At 40.1% G+C, this 10,703-nt stretch overlaps 1 long non-coding RNA gene across 1 annotated transcript in view; it reads left to right on the top strand.

Annotated features, from left to right (window-relative positions):
* LOC108295783 overlaps positions 1-8,667 on the top strand; it is a 30,059-nt gene extending 21,392 nt beyond the window's left edge. The window contains exon 3 of the long non-coding RNA XR_001821586.1: positions 8,235-8,667. This is a non-coding gene — a long non-coding RNA (uncharacterized LOC108295783). The remainder of the gene's footprint in view (positions 1-8,234) is intronic.
* The last annotated feature ends 2,036 nt before the right edge of the window (positions 8,668-10,703 follow it).

Below are 10,703 nucleotides of genomic sequence, written 5' to 3' on the forward strand. Positions count from 1 at the left end.
TGTTGCCCAGGTTGGTCTCAAACTTCTGAGCTCAGGCAATCCTCCCAACTTGGCCTCCCACAGTTTTGGAATTATAGTCGTGAGCCACCAGACCTGGCCTAGTGTTTCCTTTTTTCTACTAATTTTAAGTTTGTTTTGTTCTTGACTTTTTTGTTCTTTAAAGTACATCATTAGGTTGTTTATTTGACGTTTTTCTACTTTTTTGATGTAGGCACTTATAACTATAAGCTTTCCTCTTAGTACTGCTTTTGTTGTATTCCATATGTTTTGGTATGCTGTGTTTTTATTATCATCTGTTTTTCAGTTTCCTTCTTAATTTCTTCATTGACACACTGATCATTTGGGAACATATTAATTTTCACGTATTTGTAGTTTCCAAATTTTCTCTGGCTATTGATTTCTAGTTTTATTCCATTGTGATCAGAGAAGATACTTGATATTATTTGAATTATTTTTAATGTTTTAAGACTTGTTTTGTGGCCTAATGTATGGTCTTTGCTTGAGAATGATTCATGTGCTAAGGAGAAAAATGCATTTTAAGAATGTACATTTTAGGAATGTTCATTGGATGAAGTGTTCTGTAAATATCAATTAGGTCAATTTAGTCTGTAGTGCAGATTAAGTCCAGTGTTTCTTTGTTGATTTTCTGTCTAGGTGATCTGTTCAATACTGAAAGAGGAGAGTTGAAGTCTCCAGCTATTATTGTATTGAGGTCTATTTATTCCTTTAGCTCTAGTAATATTTCCTTTATATATCTAGGTACTCCAGTGTTGGGTGCATATATATTTACAGTTGTTGTATCCTCTTGCTAAATTGAATTATATGTCATTGTATAATGACCATCTTTGTCTCTTTTTATAGTTTTCATCTTGAAATCTATTTTGTCGGATGTAAGTATTGCTACGCTTGCTCTTGTTTGGTTTCCATTGGCATAGAATATCTTTTTCCATCCCTTTATTTTCAGCCTGTGTGTGTCTTTATAGGTGAAGTGTGTTTCTTGCAGACAGCGATCCTCGAGTCTTGTTTTTAAATCTATTCAGCCATTCTATGTATTTGATTGAAGAGTTTAATCCATTGACATTCAATGTTATTATTGATAAGTAAGAACTTACTTCTACAATTTTGTTATTTGTTTTCTGGTTATTTTGTGGTCTTTTCTTCCTTCCTTCCTGTCTTCCTTTTAGTGAAGATGATTTTTCTTGGCGTTATGTTTTAATTTCTTGCCTTTTATTTTTTGTTTATCCATTGTATGACTTTTGATTTGAGGTTACCATGAAGCTTTCAAATAAAATCTTGAAACCTGTTTTCTTGCCTTTTATTTTTTGTTTATCCATTGTATGACTTTTGATTTGAGGTTACCATGAAGCTTTCAAATAAAATCTTGAAACCTGTTATTTTATGCTAGTGTTTGCAGTAGGTGCTTGTTTGTGCCCATCTTTCTTGAGAAGGCTTTCCAGGTGTTTGAAGAGCCTTGAATGTTGTGATCTAACTTTTTGGTCACTGTAGTCATATCTGCATTGGGAGTCACCCGAAGCCAAGTAATGCTGTAGTTCTTGCAGACTCTTAGAGGTACTACTTTGGTGTTCTTGAATAAGATCCAGAATAATTATCCAGCTTACCAGGCAGAGACTCTTGTTTTCTTCCCTTACTTTCTCCTAAACAAATAGAGTCTCTCTCTGTGCTGAGTCCATGGAGCTGGTAGAGAAATAACACAAGCATTCTGGTGGCCTCCACCACTGAGTCTGTGCTGGGTCACATCTGAAGCAGCACAGCACTGGGTCTCACTCAAACCACTACCTGGTTACTGCCTATGTTCACTCAATTTCCTAAGGCTCTACAATCAGCAGACAGTGAAACTAGCTAGGTGTATGTCCTTCCCTTCATAGCAGGGAGTTCCCCTGGTCCTGGGCAGGTCCAGAGATGCCATCCAGGAGCCAGAGCTTGGAGTCAGAAACCTTAGAAATCTATGTGGTGCTCCATTCTATTATGGCTGAACTGGCACCCAAGCAAGAAGACAAAATTCATTCCGCTCTTCACTCCACTTTCCACAGGCAGAGGAGTCTCTCCCCATGGCCACCACCACCACAGACCCACAGGTGCTATTGCCAGGCTACGACCAATGTTCAGTTAAGGCCCAAGGGCTCATCTGTCAGCTTATGCTGCATGCTGCCAGGCTTGGAACTTAGTCTTCAGGTCAGTGAGCTCCCGTTTGGCCCAGGGCAGGTCCAGAAATGCCATCCAAGCCAAGGCCAGGAATCTGAGACCTCAAGAACCTATGTGGAACTCTGCCCCACTGTGGAAGAGCTGGTACCTAAGCTGCAAGGCAAAGTCCCCTTTACTTTTCCCTCTGCTTTTCTCAAAGAGGAGTCTCTCCTCATAGCTACTATAGCAGGGAATGTGTTGGGTCACACCTGATGTCAGCACATCTCAAGAGCCTCACCCAAGGTCCCCAGTGTGTACTACCTGGCTACTGTTGCGGATTATTCAGAGCCCAAGTGCTCTTTAGTCAGCAGGTGATGAATCTTTCCTGGACTGAGTCCTTCTCTTCAAGGCAGAAAGCTCCCTTCTGGCCCAGGGTGTGTCCAGAAATGTTCAGGAGCTAGGGACTGGAATGGGTGCCACAGTACTCTGCCCAGTGTCCTTTCTTGTGGCTGAGCTGATGTCCAAGTTTCAAGACAAAGTCCCCTGTACTCTTTTCTCTTCTTTCCTCAAGCAGAAAGGATTCTCTTTCAGAGCTGAGAGCTGCATGGCCTGGGGTTGGAGGAGGGGTGGCACAAGCACTCCCTTGGGTACCCTGGCTGGTGTCTTACTGGGTCACAAGTCCCCCAAGTCTGTTGGCTCTGAACCCAGGTCTAGATTGCCTTTTATGTTTCTTTAGGACCCCCAAGCACTTTAGCCCACAGTGGCAAGGCTTGCCGAAATTCACGTTCTGACTGATGGGATGGGAGATTCCCTTCTGGCTAGGGCCGGTCTAAATGTTCCCTCCATGAGCATTGGCTGAATTCTGTCCAATGCTACTTTCTGCTCTGACAGAGTAGCACTGGGTTCCAATGCAAAGCCCCACAATCACTGTGCTCTCCCTTCCCCAAGAATACGGATTCTCCAGGCTTCACAGCTGCTGCTAGGGGATGGAGGAGGGGGTGACATCAGCAATGAAGACTGTCTTTCTTACAGTCTTCAGTGCCCCTTTTCAGTGATATGTTAAAACCAGGTAATGTGATCAATCACCTAATTTTTGGTTCTTACGAAGGTGCTTCCTTGTGTAGATAGTTGTCAAACTTGGTGTTCCCAGAGGGAGGACAATTGGTGGAGGCTTCTATTTAGCCATCTTGCTCTGCCTCCTGCCCAATATCATATTTTAAACACCTTCATTAGACTATAGCTTACAAATCATAACCTCACACATTTTAAGGGTATTTAGATTATTATTATTATTATTATTAATTTTTTTTTTTTGAGACGGAGTTTCGCTCTTGTTACCCAGGCTGGAGTGCAATGGTGCGATCTCGGCTCACCGCAACCTCCGCCTCCCGGGTTCAGGCAATTCTCCTGACCCAGCCTCCTGAGTCGCTGGGATTACAGGCACGCGCCACGATGCCCAGCTAATTTTTTGTATTTTTAGTAGAGACGGGGTTTCACCATGTTGACCAGGATGGTCTCGATCTCTTGACCTCGTGATCCACCCGCCTCGGCCTCCCACAGTGCTGGGATTACAGGCTTGAGCCACCGCGCCCGGCCTAGATTATTTTTACCAAATGTAAAGAGTTGTACAACCATCACCGTAATTGGGTTTTTATTAGTTTTTATCATCCCCAAGAATCCCATTATGCTTGAATGTAGTTAATCCCTGCACACACACTCAGCCCTATGCAATCACAGATATATTTTCTGTCTATGCATTTGCCTATTTGGGACATTTTATGTAAATGGAATCAAATAATATTTGGTATTTTGTGTCTGCATCTTTTACTTATTATAATGTGTTCAAGGTTCCTTCGTAATGTAACATGGGTCAGAATTCCATTCCAACTAATAGCTTAAAAATATCTTATTGCATAGACTGACCACATTTTGTTTATTTATTCACCTATTGATGAACACTCTGGTTATTTCTACTTTTTGCTATTATGAATAATGATTTTACATACATTTGTTTACACATTTTTATGTAGAGATTTATCTCGGGTAGGAAAGTAATTACTGTGCCATATGGTAACTCTCTATTTTTCCATTTGAAGAACTACTAAACTATTTTCATGATTCTGACAGTGATGAGTATAGGCTTAGTCAGGTTTTTAATTTAATTTTATTTTTTTAGACTGAGGTAATGGGTTCTGAGAAAAAATACCAGAATTGAACTGCCCTTCTTGTCACTTCATATCTGGGAGTATGTGATACCCATCTGACTTCACTGGTGATATTAATCTTAATCACTTGGTTAAGGCAGTATTTGCCAAGTTTCTTCAATGTACAGCAACTGTTTTCGTTTGCCTATTTTGTTCTTTAGAAGTAAGTTATTAAGTCTGTCCTGCCATCAGGTGATGGGAGATGGAATTAAGCTTCACCTCATAGAGGGAGGGTATCTACATGCACTATTTGGAATTATTTGATAAAGACAATTTGTCCCCTCACACCTATTTCTTTATTAATTTACATATTTACTTCTATAAGTATATATATATATATATATATATATATATCATATAGGTTGGGTTATTTACTGGATGGGTTTATTCCAAAAGAAAATCCAGCATTATGATTTCTGTGATACAGTATAAGTATTTTGACTTAAGAGTCAGGAACCCACAAAAGAGTTCCCCATTACCATCATAATGTTTCAGTACTATCATATCATCTAACTGTAGTATATTAGACAGGGTTTGTAGATAACACATTTAACCAGACAAATATGAGACATTATTGTTTCAGATTATTGAGTTTCATACTTGGAAATCCCTTCAGAAGGAAATAAAAACAGAGAAGATAGAGGTTATTTGAAGTGATCATGCAAAATTATTGTTATCATTCAGTAAACCTATTCACATAATCCCTTTCAGTGAAGCCAAAGTATGGAATGCAGGGGAAAATGTGTGCTTCATTTGAAAGTGCAATGTCTATAGCACAGGTTTCATGTTATCAGACTCTGACACTATGAAAGCTATCTTACAACTTTAACTTTTAGATAATGACAGCATTGGAATATAATCCTTGTCTGTACACAAACAGGTGAATTCTGCCTTGTAAAACAAAAACATTGTCTCCATTTGAATGTTCGTTTCAATACCCTTGATCTGGAAAGCATCAAAAACATGGTTGTTGACTTTGGCAAGGCTCATTTCAGTAGAGGGTTGGGGGAACAAAGAAAGTACCATTAGAGTGGAGCAACAACTGAGTTGGGGGGAGATTTAGAGGGATATGCGTTGAGAATTGATAATTTTTGTAGAACTTTGTTACAAGGAAGAGAATATATATAAAGAGGACAGCAACTAGATATATATAGAGAGGTCCAGGGCATTAAATTATATGTTACAATCATCAATTGTAAGAGACTTTATCAGGTTGAAATATTAATAGGAATGAACCATCTTTTGTTAGATCTGACATCTGAATTTGCTGCACCACCCTTTCCACACTTCAATTGCTTGATCCATTATGGAGAAACCTAAAACTTAACCAAAGGGATGGCGTAGTTCGACCTTAATGCCTGTTACGTGTAAGAATGTATGTATGGATGGATGGAAGGATGAAAGCATGATATGTCAAATATGTGCTGGTAATTCATGGATTTTTATCTTGGGTCGGTAGGAAAGCAAGATTTACTTGGTTATGGTGTAATGTGCAGCTGAGGGTCACAATTTTGCAAAAGGACATATAGCATACCACTGTCTAATTTTGCACTTAGTAGCAGGATGACCCTTAGCCAAGTTACTTAACCTCCCCATACATTGTTTCTTCAGCTACAAAACAGTGTAGCAGTTGTGTCCTCTACCCCACAGAAAATACATAAGATGAAAAAGTACCAGCATTCAGGAAATGTGAGTCCCATGGCTCTCTGATCTGAGGTCAGGAGTCCTGCCCTTCTATGGGACTTGTAACTATTCATGTGGCTCTGCAATTTGTCCCTTTTCATGAAAAATAGCTTCTGTATAAGTTTTAATTTGCATTTCATTGGTGAATGTATTTGCAAATATTTCTTGGGCATATGTATTACTTTTTACATGTATTCTCTGTGTATATCTGTATTATTTTTCTATTCTTACATAACAAATTTCCCCACAATTTCACTGCTTATAACAACAAACATACATTAATTCACACCATTTATTTGGGTCAGGAATCATGGCATGGAAAAGATTCTAGCTCAGGGTCTTTCACAAGGCTGCAGTCAAGGTCTAGGTAGGGGCTGCTGGCATCTCAAGGCTCAACTGAGGGAGATTCAATTCCAAGCTCATTCATATGGCTGTTGGCAGGCCTCAGGGCTTTACTGCTTCTTAGCCAGGGACATAGATTACTTGCCATGTGGGTAGCTGACGACCTGGCAGCTGGCTCTCCTTAGTGCAAGAATAAGAATGTACCCAACAAGCAAGACACAGCCTCTTAGTCATTTAATGTGAAAAACGACATCCATCTCCTCTTCTGGAATATTCTTTCTACTAGTAGCAAGTCATTAACTCCAGCCCAAAGATAGAACAGATTGCACAAGGAAGTGACTATCTGGAGGTGACAATCACTGGGGACATCTTAGAGGCTGCCTACCAATGTCATCATTAGACCTTCTTTCCATACCTGTTACTGAGAATGCTTCATATATTATGAGCATCAGCCCCATATACTTTGCAAGTGTTTGCTATAGCCTACACAGACAACTTGAATGATTTCTTTTATCATATACAATGTTTTAAATTTTTCAATATAATTTAAAATATAGCTCATTATATACATAAATTAAGGAGTACACTGGGCAGCTTTACATGTGAGTGCTCAGGAAGATTACAGAACTCAGATTCCTGGTGGCTTCAGGGCACAACAGGAAAAGCTTTAGTGAAATTCCAGAATCTTGGTCTGCAGTCCAATGCTCTACCCCCAAGCTATTCCCCCTCCTGAAATTCCAGAATCTATTATTGAGCAGACATTAATAAAGCAGTTTCTCTGATTTATTGAACCTCTCCTAATTTCCTATAGCCTGATCTAAAGTATATTTTATAATAGATTACTTGATTAAAAAAGATTAAAGGAGATACAGCTTATAGTACTTCTTTCTTGTATTAGTTTTGTCAACATTGACTTCCTACCCTCATGTTATCTGTCCCAGAGGAAACGTCTCTCTTCCTGACTGAGTCCCTGTGTGCTTCCCACTTTAAAAACCAGTCAATTCACATGGTCCCCATTCCCAGGATTCTTGGCCCCAGCCTGCATATTTCATTTCAACCCTCATCACTAACAGAGTTTGTTGCGTGAGTGCCCATGGGAGATTGTAAAATGACCAGTCCCTAGGCCCTCATAGCCCATCATCTACATAAGAGGTCATGGGGTATATGCAGTGTTTCTCAACCTTCTTCCACCATCTTCTTGATGAAGGCCATTTTAGACATGTTTTTTCTTACATACCCTTTCTGCCCAGAACATGAAATTTTAATACCACAGATGAAGTGTTAACTGTTTATATATTATGGTCCTCTGTAATACAATAAACCAGTGTAATGTCTACCATCTCTCTACCCTCAAGAACCAATTTTCAACCCATTAGTAGTAATATCACCTCTGTTAGGAATGCATAAAAATACCATCATAAAGACAAAAGTTTGAACCCCATTCCTGCGCCTCACTTCATGTATGATAGTGGAATCTTTTTTCAGCCTTTGTCAGCCTGCCCTTGATCATCTGTAAAAGGGGACTCACAGTGTCTTCCTTAGGAAACTTTTCTGTGGGGTAAGTTAGAAATTTGTATAGAGTAGATGGCATCTAGTAGGACTTCAACAGATGGTCATCCTGGCCCAACTTTCTCCTCCTTCCCAAAGAAGTGATGACAGTTACTTGTCATCAATATGACTGACATAGAGACCACCTGGAAATGGAGCAGGAAGTAGAACATACTCACACTTACATTATGAATAAAGCTTTGGAAACTTTCTCTGTTGCAGGACTTTGCTGAGGGATATGGGGAGAGGGAAGAATATTGTCAAATCATTTCTTCAATTTTGCATTATTTTCTGTTCCCTTATTTGATCTTCTAGATTGACATTGGAAAAGCCATTTCCTGTTGAGTCCAAAATGAAGAGAGTGCAAATAAAGAGAAGGCAGGAATCACAAGCCCTTGACCTTTATACCTTTATACCTTGACCTTTATACCACCTACAGGATCCTGCACCCAGATTTCATCTGTACAATCAGCTTCTTCAAAGAGAGAGAGGCTGTTGAATTAGTATCCATGAGGGCACAATACTAGAAATGTGTAAAGCTATATGTTTTTAAGTCCTTGAAAGTCATCATCTATAAAGGAGACTTTGGGGTATGCTTTGGGGATGTTAAGAGGTAGAATATCATTTCCGCTTCTTACTAGAGTCTGAAAAAATTGATTTTTCATCAGTGAGTTTGATTTTGTCATCTTCAAAATGAGAAAAAATGAGGCCTTCCTCATAGAGTCATTGTGAGAAAATTATACAAAAATGTAATTGTACATGTTTATCTATAAATATATGATGTGTCATCAAAAAATAGATGCCCTTTTGCACTTTTTTCTCTTAAAATAGTGTTTCTGAGATATCTGTAAGTAAGACAACTTTGAGGCTGTTTTGATATTTTTAGCTGCTGTGACCATTCTTAACACAAGGGCCCAAGACTCTCTGCAATTCAGAGCTAAGAGCACGGTAGCTGATGGGGACCTCACTTGATTTTCTCAAAAATATTGCCAAATATCTCCACAAAGAAGCTGTACACATTTTTCCTCTTTTAGAAGGGTAATGGAGTTTTCATGGCCCCCCATTGTCCATATGAAGAGGGTTCTGCATAAATAAAAAATCACCAATTGAGCTTTATTTCTAAAATTTAGTATTATTTCAGAATATTATATGAGTTATAAAGTGGGATCATTATATTTGTATTTAGAAATGTACATGTGAAATATGCTGCCATGTTTAGAATGTTTTCCCCCTCCAAAATTTAATTGCCATTGTTAGAAAATTTGATTGCCATTGTGACTTTTTTTAGGAGATGGTGTTACTGGTGTGAGGTTCTTGGTTCTCAGTGTAATAGGAATTAACATGAGGCCAGGCAAACTTTTCCCAGGCAAGGTTTATTAAGACTTATGCCCAGAAACATTGGGCATAAGGGAGATAGCGCAGGAAAAAGAGTCCTCCAGCTGGCTCCCTAAGGGGAGTTTCTCTGGGTTTTTTATTGGGTAGGGTAAAGAGATTGACATCAGGAACCTCCACCTCCTGGGGTGATTTATTCCTTCCTGTTATGGTGTCTGCATGAAATCTTGGTACATGCTCAGTGGGTTCAAGATAGTGGTGTTGCTCACTACTGCTGGCCCAGGAAGGGCATATAGTGGCTATTCTGGTGTCTTCTGTGCATGTGGATGTTAGGGTCAACTGCCTTGAGGAAGATTTATGGTTGGAGTGTCTTCTTTAAGGTCCTGTTATCAGCAGGTATGGTGCCTTGAGTACGATTTATAGTGTAAGGTCTGGATGGTCTAGTAGGGGTCCCTTCTGGCCACAAGGGCCCCCCATCAGCTTGCAGTAGAGGTCCTTGGTGGAACACAGGGGACTTCAGGCTGTGGACGTGCTGATGTAGGTGCCCTTGGCCAGGCTGAAGATGGGCAGGTGTGGGCTGAAGCTACTACCTATCGCCAGTGCCCTTGGTGTACCCATCAGTGCCTGGTCAACCAGCAGCAGTAACACAAGGTCCTGAGGGCCACTCATGCACAGTGCATTGCCAGTGCAGAGCTGTGTACAACACTGTCATCTTCTTGGCTCCAGGCTGCATCCTCCATGCTCCAGGGACAGCATGTGCAGTGAGCTCAGGAAAACGCATGTAGTGGGAACCCAGCAAGCCTGGAAAACAAAAATGCATTTGTGAGGGTGAGGGCTATAAACCAAAAATAAAATTTAAATGCCCCCCATGCAAACATCTTAATGGACTTCCTGCTCTGCCAGGGAGGGCACTAAAATTTAATCTGAAGGACTAGTTCAGGCCATAACAGGAAGTGGTGGTTGAACATGCCTCATCGTACCCCTCCAGCATTAATATCAACAGAAACCTTAGGTCTGATATGAAACATTTACAGTCTATTCTCTCTAAAACCTGCTACTTGGAGTCTTCATCTGTATGAGAAAAGCTAGGTCTTCACAACTCCTTATCATAACCCAGACATTCTTTTCTATAGATAATAACTCTTTCAACCTATTGCCAATCAGAATATGTTTAAATCTACCTATGACCTGGAAGCCACCATCCCCAGCCCCCCAACCCCTGCTTTGAGTTGCCCCACCCTTCCAGATTGAACTATTGCAAATCTGACATGTATTGATCGATGTATTATGTCTCCCTAAAATGTATAAAAGAAAGCTGTACCCCAACCACTTTGGGCACATGTCATCAGGACCTCCTGGGACTGTGTCACAGGCACATCCTTAACCTTTGTGGGAATTCACTGAGGGTGGTGGCAAAAATATTAAGAGAAAGTTACATAGTCTCAAACCCTT

Source organism: Cebus imitator, unplaced genomic scaffold (genome assembly GCF_001604975.1).
Source record: "Cebus imitator isolate Cc_AM_T3 unplaced genomic scaffold, Cebus_imitator-1.0 Scaffold658, whole genome shotgun sequence".
NCBI lineage: Eukaryota > Metazoa > Chordata > Mammalia > Primates > Cebidae > Cebus > Cebus imitator.